This window comes from Lissotriton helveticus, chromosome 9, assembly GCF_964261635.1.
Source record: "Lissotriton helveticus chromosome 9, aLisHel1.1, whole genome shotgun sequence".
NCBI lineage: Eukaryota > Metazoa > Chordata > Amphibia > Caudata > Salamandridae > Lissotriton > Lissotriton helveticus.
Window position 1 is genome coordinate 1,024,828,112 of NC_136070.1, and position 15,455 is coordinate 1,024,843,566.

Here is a 15,455-nt window from a genome sequence, read left to right on the forward strand (position 1 = left end):
AACACAAAAAGTAATCAAGGTAGACATTAAGGCAATAAAAGATGACGGGCAGACTGAGGCAAGATGAGAGGTGTGGGGAGGTGGCGTGAGAGAGGGTGGAAAGAGTAGAGAAGGGACATGGGACATAGGAATAATAAATAAATGGAAAACATATGAATGTATTGAAGAGCATGTAAATGGTAGGTAATGGGATAAGAACGGTGCCTTGGGGTAATCATATAGAAACAGAGATAGAGGTAAGAGAGAGTAGTAAAGATTCAAGCAAAAAAGCTTGGGGAACTGTGGTGGGCAAAACTAAAAAACAGAAATATTCAAATGTGAGTGAGGTGGACATTGAAATGACCTTAATACATAGAGACTGAGGTTGGCATTAAGTGAAAAATGTTGACATTATGGTGACCCTTGCAATTAAAGTTGGCCTTTATGCCATGCCGTGGTCATTTTTAGTAATTATGTATACTCTAACAAAAGGTAGACCTTCTACATATATGGTGGTCATTTAGGGAATATGTGGCACTGACATATAATAGCTCACGCTAGCATGTTATGGGCTTTCTAGTCAATATGGCGTACAAGACATGACGTGGCCCTCATTGGAAAATTGTGACCATCCTTGGCAACGTGATGGCCAACCCTGGCTTAACAACTTTCCTCTCCTTAGCATGCTGCCAGCAGACATGGTATTATGTTGGATATTCCATGCATAGCAATGGATATCCCTGGGCAATTGTGGCCACTCATGACTTCTGTTGGTCATCCTGGCACAAGGTGGACATTCTGTGTACCACTATTAAATGTTCGGTATGCCAGCATGTGATTGTTGTTGTGATACATGGGCTTCTGAGACAGATTGCGTCCTCGTTGATCAGCAGAAAAATGGGCCCACTTGAAAATGACATGTTGGTATTTGGGTACCAAACTCAGAGAAAAAGAAAGCATATCATTAATTGGTAAAATAAGTTATTGTTACAAAAGAAGACGTTTATATTTGGGAGAATGGAATGTGTTTAGCCAAAGAATCCTGTCTTTGTGAAGAAATCTTTCTTTGTTCATGAAATGTCTAGTTGATGGGGCGTGGCTTGGCACGCAATGGCGGCGGCAGCAACTGGGTAGAGCTCCGTCCTGAGCTCCCCTTCCCTGGGCCGATTATCCGCCACACTTCCTCTGATCTGGCGGAAACTCGAGGCGAAACGACATCTGGTCATACTCTCTGCCTTCAGCGACTTTGAGGAACATCGGCGACCGTAAACCACCCCGGCACCGCCTGGCAGACTGTGGCCGTGCAAGCAGCTTCCCGACCGGCGTGAATAGGCACGAGAGGCCGTGGTCTACAACCCGCCACTAGGCCCGCTGGCGCGGCCTACAAGAAACAAAGAGGAGCCGCCCGGGGGTGGAGCCCAGAGGATTGGTCTCACGATCGCGGAGCGCGTTGCTCCTATTGCTACCCTGCGGTGCCGCTGGCCGACCGGCACGAGCCTCAGTGGGGGATGGAGGTTTCGCCGGAGAGGGGGAGGGGCGGTGGCCCCCGGTGTGGAGCGGCGATTGCTGGACTGTGTGAGACCCACAGGAAGAACGTTATCCTTCCCACAGCGCTAGCACCGGGCGCCGGCGGGGAGATGCAGCCCCTTCGATCGCTATAGCCACATTTGTGCAGGACCCGGTGAACGTGGCGCCGCGGGGCCCGTTGTTGCAGTCTGTGCGGTGCCCTACCCCTACATCCGGGGGCCGCGACTGTGGGCTGACCGCCTCCTGCTGCCCTGCGCGCTGACCCGCTGCGGCGGGGCTCCCCCCCCGCTCCTGGACAACACCATCTGCCACCCACACAGCAAGAGACTGGCGCGCTGCTGGGGCGACACGGAGGCAACACCAGATGGACCCCACCGCTCGGTAAGGCCGTGGAAGCTGCGGAGGCAGTAGACGAACCCCACCAAAACCTCGCCACAGCACAGGCACTTGGAGGTCCCAGGGGGAGGTGCGACGAGCCATTGGGGCCAGCGAGATCTGCACCCGGGAGTGGCTGCCTGATTGATACCACGCTACAATCCCACGTGCCTGGCTCTGGGGACGGACAAGCACTGCACATGTGAAGATCAACTGCCGATGAACTGCTGGGGGTGACGATCCCCTGTGAGGTGAGGAGCCTGGGCTGGCGGGGAGGATTGACTGGCGGGCAAGGGCTACTGGTGGCCCCCCCGAGACATTGACACCACTGAGGTGGTCTGCAGCCCTGGCGAGGGTGTTCTCCCTTGCTGCACACCTGTGCAATAACCCCAATCGTTACCACACAATCACCAACCTTGACCACTGCCCGCGGCGGAAAGCCGTACGGGGAGACGGAGAGACACTATTGCCACCTTGAAAGCTGGGTGCGGCACACCGCCGCCGGGGGTCCTGCCGTCATGAGGCTGCAAAATGTGCAATACTGACGCCCTACACCCTGCACCGCGCTGCCGGCCGATGTGACGCCGCACCCTTTGGACATCCTTCCTGCATACCCTATCCCATTGACTTTGTTCAAACAAGGCACCATCACTAGCTAGAACCTCCCTGGAACGGGGACGAGTGAGCGCCCTGCCGACGCTCCCGCTGTGGCTGGGGCGTACCTCTCCGGTCTCTTGGAGACTGAAGACCTGGTGACCTACTTACCCTAGCACTGTCGCGGGGGCTCTCCCCTGGGACCTGCATTCTCTGTGAGCCGTGACCACTCACACACGCCAGCCTTGCCCATGTCTGGAGGGGTGAGGACGCGCACTGGAACCGGCGGTACATCTACAAAAGGGAAACAGGCTAAATCGCCACCTACAATGGATACCGATGTGAAATCCAAACTGGACAGTGTGTTAGCTGTGATGGAACGCCTGGAAGAATCCCTCCAGCAGACTCGCACCTCCCTGGAAAATAAGATTGACAGTGTAGCGATTGACTTGACCCATCTCAAGGCCGACCACAAGAAACTACAAGACCGCAGCACCATGCTGGAAACCACGGTGGCTGACCTGGGACCCCAAGTGACTCAAACAGACCAACATATACATGACCTCCTCAATAGGGTTGAATTTCTGGAGGAGCGTGCTGAGGACGCAGAAGGACGGGCGCGAAGAAACAAAATCAGACTGGTTGGCATACCGGAAAAATGGGAAGGGACGGACCCTACGCGCCACGTGGAGGACTGGCTAAGAAACCTCTTGCCGGAGGGAACACTATCGCAGCATTTTGTGGTGGAGCGAGCCCACAGGGTGCCCACGAGACCCCTCCCCCCGGGATCTAACCCCAGGCCGCTGATTTTTCGTATCCTTAACTACAGAGACCGCGACGCCATTCTGCGCTAGTCGAGGAAATTAGGAGACGTTCGAATAGACAATGCCATGGTAATGTTTTTCGCAGATTACACCGTTCAGGTGCAGCGGCAGAGACATTCCTTTCTAGCGGTGAAGCGCAGGCTGCGACAGGCGGGTCTCAAATACTCACTCCTCTTCCCGGCGCGTCTACGAGTGGTGGCGCAGGATAAAACACACTTCTTCACCAGCCCTGAGGAGGTTGAAGCTTGGCTGGATGGAGGGGTGGAGGAGGCACCTCGACGAGCGCGAGGCACTGTTAAGATGACGCGCTCCCGGGGGTCGAGATGACGGCGCGGGCACAAATCGCCTGCACCTCACAACTCGCAGGAAACGGCGACACGCTCCCCGCCAGCAGACCTAGTCTTGCAGGAACAACAAGATGCGCTACGCAGGGTAACGAAAATTAGCAGCTCTCCTACGCCATCCTCTGCCCCGCATGCCAGTCCGCGCACTTTCCCCAGTGACGACAAAGCAATCTACGGCATACCGGACTCTCAACAATCCGCAGACCCACCTGAAGTCACACCGCAAACAGTGGATTTACTCGGCTGAGGGGAAGCCCCTTGGGGTTTTCCGAACATTCACGCAGCGGTGACCGTTAGGCACACGTATCCCCTGCTCGTCATGGGGTGCGGGATACTTGGCGACAATGGATGGGGGGGAACCCCCCTTGCTCTGCATGGGATGGAATCGGCGAAACACAGTGAGTAACACTTCACAGACATTGCAAATACTTGAACCATGTCATTGCGACGCCTTCCCACCCCCTACTGTGCTTGCTGCTGGTCTGGCAATCCTCGACCCGGCCTTGCCGGAGGTATGTGCCCTCGCACGGACTTTCCCTCCAATTACTACAATGAACGGATACTCTCCCTTTGCACTACATTTGCTGATGCCCGGTAAAGTTTGTTAGATATGGCCCACATCATTCCGGCCCGGGATGGGACATTACCCCCTTTGAGAACCATACTGTTGTGTCGCTACTGTGCCACTTGCTCACCACCCCCTAGAACTGTATAGTTAGTAGTTTAATTCAACTCACTTGAGTGTTTGGACGGCAGCATGTTGCGCAGCCGACCTTTTGGTATTTCTTAGTGTATTGCCTCTTCTAGGCTCCATGTTTTCCCTTTCACCCTCACCCCTTAGACCTTGTCTGGGTCGTTCCTTAATGTGATTGCTGGTGTGTTTGGTCCAAAGATGGGGAGGGTGCCGGGAGGTCAGTGGCGGGCCCCACTCGGAATGTTGGGGCTGGATGGCAAAGGTGGATCTTGCACAAGTGACGATAATGGCTGAAATTAGGATATGTACCTGGAATGTCAGGGGCATGCATACACCAGCGAGACGATACCAGATCTAGTCTTATTTGAAGCGCCATAAGTTTCATGTAGCACTATTACAGGAAACACATTTGAACAAGGCGGAGGTGCGTGCTCTACACCGCAGATGGCGTGGGCAACTCTATGCCACTGAGTATTCCTCCTTTGCCCGCGGGGCGCTCCTGTGGGTCCGTCCTGGAACCCCATGGGCGGTCATGGACACACATGTGGACCCGGACGGCAGGTACGTGATAGTCCGGGGTAGACTGGATGGACAGCCAATAGTACTGGCCTCTCTGTACTCACCAAACACTGACCAGGGTAGTTTCTTTACCCGCCTTTCGGCGGTGCTGGCGACCTGGCATGGGGTCCCGTGGATCCTGGAGGGTGACTACAACTGCGTCTTAGATGCAACTTTAGGCCGTTCTTCCCCACCCCCGACTGGTACACCGGCACACGTCGCCACGAAAGCATTGATCAGCTGGGCTATACAGTGGGACCTACACGACGCATGGCGGACACGCAACCCAACGACACGGACCTATTCCTACTGGTCGGGTGTGCATGATCTGCATGTGCGCCTGGACAGATTTATGGTGACCACTGACCTCCTCCCATTGGTTACAGACACACAATACATGGGCCGTACTCACTCGGACCATAACCCGCACACTCTGGCCATTGCACGGGAGTGCCCACACCCGCCCATCCCCACCTGGCGACTCCAGTCGGATCTTTTACTAGATGCGGCTTTCCGCGACTCCCTTCTCACGCAAGCTGCCCAATACTTTGAAGACAATACTGACAGGGCGTCCTCCCCCCAGATCGAATGGGACGCCTTTAAGGTGGTGATTCGGGGACACTGCCTGGGCACACAGGGTCACATGCGGAGACAACTGGAGGGTGACCTGATGCGACTAGAAACCGAACTGCTTGACCATGAACGGGACGCGGTGGGTGGCGCTGGCGACCCCCTGGCGGAAGCAAAAACAGAACATACACGCTTCCTGGAGCGTTTGCGCTGTCTCAACTTTGCTGCACATTCCGCCCCCACGCACCGCCAGGGCGATAGACCTGGCAAACTGTTCGCCTGGCTGATTGCACGGGAAGACCGCGCGACCCCAATATCGGCGATACGCGTAGAAGGGAGGGGGCTACTCTACACACAACGCCACATACATGAGGCATTCATAACCCACTACGCAGACTTATATCGCTCCCGGCTCTTCGACCCGCAGCCTGACATAGCAGAATATCTTTCGCCCCTACAGCTACCTCATTTGACGGCTGCACAGCAGGACGACCTCGGAGCACCACTCGCTCCTGAGGAACTCCGTGAAGCCATCTTCAACCTGTCCAACGGCAAGTCTCCTGGCCCAGACGGCCTACCCGCCGAATTTTACAAGGCTGGCTCGGATATACTCATCCCCAAGCTTTTAAAGATGTATGCTGCAGCTGCAGAAGACTCCTCCCCCCCCCCCACGCTCAATGAGGCTAACCTCATTTCCTTACTCAAACCCGGCAGGGATGGCACTCAATTGGGCTCTTACCGCCCCCTGGCCCTCCTCAACACAGATTATAAAATCCTTGCTTCCACCCTGGCCCGAAGGCTGGCCCCCCTGGTCCCTACCCTGGTGCACCATGATCAAATTGGCTTTGTTCCAACGCGCCACACCTCCTAAAACATCCGCCGCCTGTTTCGTATAGAGGAGTACGCAACACACCACTGGCCACAAGCCGGGTGCCTGGTGTTGGACCTCGAAAAAGCATTTGATTCGGTGGAATGGCCATACATATGGGCGGTCATAGAGAAATTTGAACTGGGGGATGGCTACAAGACCATGGTTGACTTATTGTACCACGGACCCACAGTCCGGATCCGCACTGGCACATTGCTTTCTGACGCTATCCGCGACGGAGAGGCACTAGGCAGGGCTGCCCCTGTCACCCCTGCTGTTTTCCTTGGCCATGGAGCCCCTAGCCACGATCCTCCGGTCCCGGGGTGAGGAGTGGGGAATCCCGATGGCGGATGGACTCCACGTGGTCTCGTTATACGCAGATGATCTCCTCCTCTATGTCAGAGACTTGACTAATGTCCCGAGATCTCTCGCTGACATTTTCCGCACCTTCGAGGAGATGTCGGGCTTGAGAGTCAACTGGGTTAAGTATGGAGCCTATTCCTTTGACCCGGACACGCCCGAGAGCGACGTTTACCTCGGTGGTGAGAGTCTGCAATGGTATCCCACGACGTTCCGGTACCTAGGAATCCACATTTACCGTAACCCTACGGATATCTTGGAGGGGAACCTGATGCGAGCGCTCGCCTCCATTTGGGCACAAATTGGATTTTGGAGGACTTTACCCCTGAATGTGCCCGGCCGCGTAGCACTGGCCAAAATGATAGTCCTACCGAGACTCTTGTATTACTTTGCCAACATCCCGTCCTATGTCCCCAACAAGCTATTCCGGGACCTCAAGGTCCTGCTCCGGGGCCTAATCTGGAACACAGGCCGACCACGTGTGGTGCTGACAAAGCTGTACATGCCCACGGACTCGGGGGATCTGGCAGTCCCCAACATGGAGCTGTATTATCTAGCGGCACAGATGCAGTGGGTGTCGGGGTGGCTAAGTGGTAAAAACCTAGGGGACACCGCCACGGACGTCGCCACCTGGTCTCAGTTACAAGTGTGCACTCTGTTTCATCCGCTGACCCGGGCTCCTCGTCGCTCGCAGCTGTACCTAGCAGTGGCGGGCAGGTGTTTTCTGCGATGCCTGCGAATCACCCGAGCGACGGTACCGTATGCCCCGATACTCCCCCTGCTGGGAACCCCCAGGACAACTGGAGCGATGAAGGACGCTATGCTGGAGAGCTGGTCTAATGCGGGCGTGGAAACGCTAGGAGACCTATACACTGACGGTACCCTTCTCTCCTTTGCGGACCTCGCGGACGGCACGACCCTCCTGACTGGACAGTTCCTGTTGCAGGCGTCCCTCGTCCGCACACTAACTGCCGCCTGGGGCGACATGTTCGAGAAACTACCGACACACCACTTTATGCAGTACCTCCATGTCATGGGCAATGGTTCTCACATAGTGCATTGGCTAGCGCAGGCCCTCCTGATTCATACACAACCCTCCACCTCGCAGTTGAAAGAGAAATGGGCGACAGACAGAGGGAGAGCTTGGACTGACAAGGAATGGGCGATGGTGCTAGCTGGGCCGGTTAACGTCCCACGCAACCCCCTCTTCAAGGTCATACAATTCTACATATTACACCGGGCCTACCTTACACCCGATAAGATAAACAGATACTTTTCAGTCACCGATACTGCCTGCAGACGCTGCTCCCTGGTGGGTGCAGACCTTTTACATATGCCTTGCCTGTGCCCCAATATCCAGCAATATTGGAATGAGGTAACAGCGCTGCTTACGCACTGCACCAACGAAAATGTGCCGAAGACATGGGAGGCCTGCATCCTAGGACTTCATAAACGCACAAAGCTGAACAAGGTGCCGGTCCGGTTCTGGGATCTAGGGCTAATCACGGCCAAACGCCTGCTCACCAAGTGGTGGAAGGCCAACGCACCCCCACATATGCGGCACTGGTACATGTCCCTCGCCAACTGGGCACGAGTGGAAAGCGCAGTCCTACGACGGGAAGAGACGGCGGGAATTAGAAAATTCCCCATTGCACAGCACTGGGATGACATCCTTCAGTCCTTTCAACAGAAATGTCTGGAACAGGGAATCACTTGAAGGGGTCCATATCTGAACCTCACACATACACAGGGGACACTGCGGGGTGCGCTTGCGCCCACTGCTCCCCCCCTTCCCCCCCCCCCTTGGCAGGGTACCTCAAGTCGGGGCCTACACCCCTGCATCTCCGCCATACCGCGAGCAATACACTGCGCCTCGCCTGCGAACCTCCCACACTCTGGAATGTCTACGACGCTTGACCTGCTGTCTGCGGTGAAGCGCCCTTCGCCCTATCTCCTCTTCCACATATCAGGTGCTCGCCATGCGCCCTGAACGTGACCACCGCTTTGACTGCACTCTGAAGACGTCATCAATGTGCCCCTATGATGGAGCCCCCCCTACACGAACAAGCTACCTCCGTGATACATCCCATTCCCCAACCGCCGGACCTACACTGACGCTGCAACGCCACCTTCCTTCTTCTCAAGCACATAGATACATCTACCCATACATTGTCCTCCTCTGCACATACCCCCAAGTTATGGTTCACAAGTTTATTGATATGCTGGTCCTGTTCACCGACCAGGCTGCTTAGTTTTTGTTAACAAAGACATTGTACGCATTACACAACAGACTTTAGGCACCATATACCGACCGACATATCAAACGCCCTCCTTTGTTGTGCCAATAAACCACGACAACATAAAAACACGACCTGAGGGGAATGACTGCTGCACGCACTACTTGGAGACGGGCAGATAGATCCGGGTTATGTTTTACGATACCGGCCATCGCGCTTGCACCACCGCCAATGTGGGGCGCCACATGTACAAGACTGCTAAAAATAACAGCCGTGGCCATGGCGGTTCCTACCGGACGCTGCCGCCAACACGAGCCTCTCATTCTAGGCATAGTGAGCTACATCGACACACGTCTATTAACGCACTTGTGATATCGCATGAGACTGCTTTTCAACTTCTATGCCCCACCACCCCCATGGGAAAACTTACTGATACAACCACCTGCGATACTTACACATGGGGGCGGGCTGTTCCTCATATGATGCAGATGACAAGACACCACTGTTGTTCTACAAACTGATAAAACCTTACAGGCCTGCTTACTTATTAAGATGTGTGATTGATTGCATATGTGTACTACCAAGACATTGCACCGCCGGACCCCAGGGTTGTCGGCCATACGGCTGTGTTAACTTGGCATTATTTTTTTGGGTTATTGATCCACGCGGCTGGCCCCCAGGGGTTGTAAGCTGTATGCTGTGTATAACGCATTTTGTACAATAAAGGTCTTTTAAAAAAAACAACAAAAAATGAAATGTCTAGTTGATGTTTATGCTCAAAATGATTGCATTTCCATTACATATTTGGAATTAGAACAGATGTCTGAGTGCCAATTCAAGTGGAGTTGGGGACACAAAGTGGTGATGCTCATTTTTTGGTACCAGAGGTCATTTGCTGCTATGGATAATATTTCATGATTCATGTAGAGCGATTGACCTTATCAGCACTGCTGAAAAATTAGCATGACCTTAGTGATGTGCACGCTGTATGAACATGTAACAGTAATGCCTCTGGTTGCTGAGCCTGTGAGATTTGTCTACCCTTATGGACAGTCATTCTGTCTACAGACTAGGCACACATTTTCATTTTACCACACTTCCACTTACAATTAGATTCTTCTTGATAACATATGACTGAAAAATTACTTGGAAGGTGCAGGAAGGGTATGAAAGAAGTTGAAAGATAGGAATAAACAACATTGAAAAATGGTATAAATCTCACCAAACAAATTAGACTTGTCTGCCACACCACGGAAGTATTAGAAACATTTTGTGAGGGCTGACTGAGAAGTGCCTGTAAAACCTGTGTTTTTTTAGCCAATTGATAAGGTTATTTTCGAAATTACATATTAACATGAACTATTTTGCAACTAAAACAATACTGTTGTGATGTACAGGACTGTGTTTCCCTGGCCTGTGCTAACGAGGCCTCAAATAGACCCTGTCCCCATAATGTCTTTATTTCTTTAATATGACTGCTTCATAATATTCCTCTTGTTTTTACATTTTGTCACTGACACCGCATGCAGTAAAATGCCCATCATTACTTGTGTGGACATTCTGTTCGAAGAGCTCTGCACAAAGCTTTTAGATACAGGAACCTTCCTGTTTGTTCACTGTGGGCTATTCACTCTGAGACTCTCCATTGTTTATGTAACCAGATCTAGGCTGATGTTTCTGATGACATTAGATTAAAGGTACCAATTGTTATTCATTTAGTGGGACAGTGGTAAAATGGTAGTATTATGTGACATCTAATAATGTTGTACTGTGATTTGCTGTTGTATTCATAAATGTGCTCATGCTATGCTGAGTGTGCGCTGTGCATTGGTTTTGATGGTAACATTTCCAATGAAAAGCCCTGAATTTGGGGCTCTGTGTGATAGATTTCTGAGCTACTAGGGATGCTCCCTGATTTTCTTTTATTAAGTTGTTCTACATTTTGGACTTAGAATATTTTTCAGATTTTGCTTATTGCTGCATATATTTAAATGCTAAGAGCCTTCAAGGCAATTTAGTTTGAAGCCCAGGACTGATTTACCAAAACTAACTATGGGACTGATTACAATAGCGGGGAGACCTCCAATGACAGCTTGTCGGTGGTGGTTTCCCCGACATTTTCAGCAACTTCACGCCCGCCACATTTGGATGGCGAGCGGCTGTGTGGCGGTTGGAATGACCGACCGCCACAGATCCGACGGGTCCATCGGAGGCAGAGTAATGTCTACAATGGTGGCTGTGCCTACCATGCACTGCCGTAGGCATTACAATGTTCATTTCGGCCGGCCATTTCATGGCAGTGAACCCGCCATGAAAAGGCTGATGGAAAGGGACATTGGGGGCCCCTAGCGGGCCCCCCCTTTTCCCCTGGCCTACAGACACAGGACCTGGAGGGCGCCTATGTTAGTGCAGGTGATGTGTGGAGTGTCTGTTTGCACATGGGCAATGCAACTGCCACGGTGGCGGTTGCATCATAATTAGCCCTGTGGGACCGCCGCATTGTAGGCCGGCGGTCCCAAATGTGAAACGTTGGCGGATGGACTGAAGTCTGTCCACTATCGCAATCGGACCCTAAGTTTTTATCTTATGCATTGTACTTTAAAATTTTTAATAAACTCCATTGTTTTGCTAATATTCTGATCTCAAGCATTTTTGAGTCAGTCCTTATTCATTAACTGTTTTGTAATTCTGTTTTGACTCTTATCTTAGGGACACATTGCCTCATCTACTCTTGAGGACAACACTGTCTGGGGCACTGCAAATGGGTGCTACATTTTCCACACTCTCACTCCCAACATGCCCCCTCCATCCGCCCTACCACTTTTTATTTGATTCGGCCACCACTGTCTATTATGTGGACTATCTGAGAGATAACACTTAAACCAGTGGTGTAACGAAAATTGAGGGGGCCCCCCTGCAAAGCACAAGAAGGGCCCCCCCATGCTTCGGACCCAGTCAGGAGCTATCAAGCCAGGGGCCTGTGCACAGTGACAGAGGGGGCCCCCTGGTGCATTGGGCCCCCCGCACTCTGGGGGCTGTAGGGGGCTAAGGTTATGCCACTGACCCAAACCATTAACTTGATAATTGGGTTGCAAAATTCACAGGGTGGCCCCACCTTCTTCGGAAGGAGAGACCTTTCTAGGAAATTCAGGTTCAGTAGGTAGCCCATGATGGTTTAGGTTATTTCATGAGTCATTGAGGAAAACCTGTACCATATTATTTGCAAATTAAACAGTGAAATGCATTATGTGGCCACATTGGCATGAAAATGTCATCAAGGGGAGCATAGCCCCCTAGACTTATTAATGTGTACTGGGTTAGCCGGCTTTGCTCAGTCACTCAGTGCCATTCATGATATTGTTCAGAGTGGAGGTACTTTATTTATCTGGCTCCTCCCTTGCAAAGGAAACAGGTCTGGTACGTCCCAAAGGCAAAGTGCAGCCTGCAGCATAAGCACAGCATAGAGAAAGTGTCAGCAGCATCTCTTAAAGCTCCTTCCATAATAATGAGTGTGTTTAAGCAATGAGAAGAGCATAGATGTGCATTGCATTTCCATCCAAATTTCTCGACGGATCACATATGTTTCTGAGACTCCTTGAAGGAAGAATATTAAATGCATGAACATGTAAAGCAATGGCAGTGCTCTTGTTAATGAGAGAGGCTGCCGCTTTCATAATGTTAACACAATAAGGCAAGATGCCTTTGAGCAACAGTAAACAAGCCCTGCATATTAATATTCACTTCTCATTAGTACATTTCTAGATCCCAAGTTAAGTGAATCTGCCTAGCAGTATGCCAGCCATACTTTTACATAGCAAAATTATAAAATTGACTATGGCTAAGAAATTGACATGTTGTCTCAGTCAATTACCCATTTCTCATATGATTTAAATGTTCCTGGTCAAGATATGTATGTTTGTAGGCATGTGTCAGTAGATTGAACTGGTATCTCCTCTGGATGGGGAGCCACTGGAGGTTTCTGAGGTGGGGGGTGATGCGGGTCTGTTTTGAGAGGTTGAGGATCAGTCTGACTGCTGTGTTCTATATGGTCTGCAGTGTCTTGAGGAGTTGGGTTGTAATACCGGAGTAAAGCGTGTTTCCATTGTCTGGAGATGCGAACCTGGGAGATGGTTTTCTGGTGTTGACAGTGATCCATCTGGAGATTTTTCAGAGCATGAGGAGGGTGTGGAATCAGGAGGGGGTGACAGCATTGATTCGGCGCTTCATGGTGCGTTTACTGTCAAGGATGATGCCAAGGTTGGGTGCATGGTCTGTTGGAATGGGTGTTGGTCCAAGCTTGGGGGGCCACCAGCTGTTGTCCCACGGGGAGGTGTTCTTCTTGAAGATCAGCACTTCTGTCTTGTCCGTATTGAGCTTCAGGCTCTTGGTCCTCATTCATTCCATGACACTAGTTATGGTGTTGAGAAGGTTTGTTCTAGTTGTGGAGGGGTCTTCAGTGAGTGAGAGGATGAGTTCGGTGTCATCTGCATAGGATATGATGTTAAGGCTGTGGGTTCTGACATTGTCGGTGAGGGGTGTAATGTAGGTGTTGAACAGAGTGAGGCTGAGGGGCGATCCATGGGGTACACTGCAGGAGATGCTCTGGGGTTCTGAGTTGAAGGATGGCAGGTGGATTCTCTGAGTTTGTTCTGTATGGGAAGAAGTGATCTATTTGAGGGTGTTCTTCTGGACGCCAATAAGGTTGAATCTGTTGATGAGGGTGTGGTAGGATACGGTTTTGAATGCAGCTGAGAGGTCGAGGAGAATCAGGGTAGCTGTTTCACCCCGGTTGAGGAGGGATCTGATGTCTTCGGTGGTAGTGATCAGGGCGGTCTCTGACTGTGGTTGAAGCGAAAGCCAGAATGGGATGCATTGAGCAGGTTGTTTTTTTTTCTAGGTCTTATGTGAGCTGGAGGTTGATGGCCTTCTCATGGGCTTTAGTGGGGAATGAAAGCAGCGAGATGGAGCGGTGATTTTTTAGTTCACTGGGGTCGGTGGAGGGTTTCGTCAGGAGGGGTCTGACCCTAGCGTGTTTCCATCTGTCAGGGAAGGCTGCTGTGGTGATGGAGGCATTGAGGATGTTGGTGAGTTCTGTGCTGATTCCTTTGATTCCAAGATTGAAGAAATAGTGGGGGCACTAGTCCATTGGTAAAACACAGTGGATGGAGGACACGGTGGCTGTGGTGATCTGTGTGGCGGGCAGATTTTATGTGCTGATTGAGTGTCTGGTGTCGGATGGTAGGCAGAGTTTGTTGAAGTCGAAGTAGGTGCGTTGGGGATCAAAGTTTGGTAGTTGGTGGCTATCTTGCTGTGGAAGTAGTCTGACAGGGTGTTGCATAGTTCTTGGGCAAGGCGATCAGTGTTCTCAGTGGCTGACGGGCAGGAAAACTCTCTGACAATGTTGAAGAGTTCCTCTGTGCAGATGGCACTTGTTTTGATGCGGTCTGTGAGGGCGACTCTTTTTGTGTCCTTGATGCATTGGTCATACATGTTGAGGGCTGATTTGAAGGCAGTTCAGTTGGTGGGGTCTTTGGTGGTGCGCCATTGTTTTTCTACTCATTTACAGTTGCACTTGATGGTTCTGAGTTCTGGTGTATACCAGCTGGCTTGTCCTGAGGATTTGTTGGTTTTGGCAGGCTTCATTGGGGCAACTATGTCAGCACATTTGGCGATCCAGTTGGAGAAATTCTGGAAAGCCTGTTCCAGGTTTGATGCAGCTTTGGGCTGGGTGGTGTTGAGGGCCTACATCTACATGGCAGTGTTGACTGCTGTGAAATAAAAGTGAGGGGCAGCACGGGGGAGAAAACGAAGAAAAAAAATAGCACTTACCTGGAGGCTGCCTCTTTGGTGCTCTTCTGTTCCTCTGACACCCGGCACTCCATGCACAGGCTCCCAGAGTCACTAAACCAATCCAGATGCTGCTCTCATGCTGGTAAAACTCAGCCTAAGAGAAGCACTGGGATTGGTTTAGGCGGTCTGGTTTGATGCTCGGTCTGAGTCTGTTCTCCACCTAGTGGTGTAGTACAGCCAGGGTGGAGAGATCTAAGTGCAGACGCTGGTTTTGCTGTTCTAAGACGGCCGGCCAAACCAAAAAGCGCACTTGCACCACTTGTCCTCCCGGCTGCTGCTGCTGTCCATTGGGATGGCCCCACCCTGCTATAGATTCGACTCAGTGAGGAAAATAAAATGACAATAAGTTGAATGTACCTGATTTTATCTATATAATATTTTACTTGTAGTAGGAACTGATGAAAATCTATTTTTATGATGTGATGTAATTCATATTTTTAAAATGTTGTTAAATGTTTGTATGATATGCTTTATGGGTGTTCACAAAACATAAACATTAATGATGATGATGATAATAAGCTGCTTTATTATCATTTTATTTTCAATGTTTTCACTGGAGGAGCCGCCGCTGCTGTTGGGTCTCAGTCACTTTGTTTCGGCTGTGGTGAGAGAAGCTCAGGGGCTTGGTGGTTGTGTCCGGGGAACCCATGACGGTGAAGTGGATGATGGCGTGGT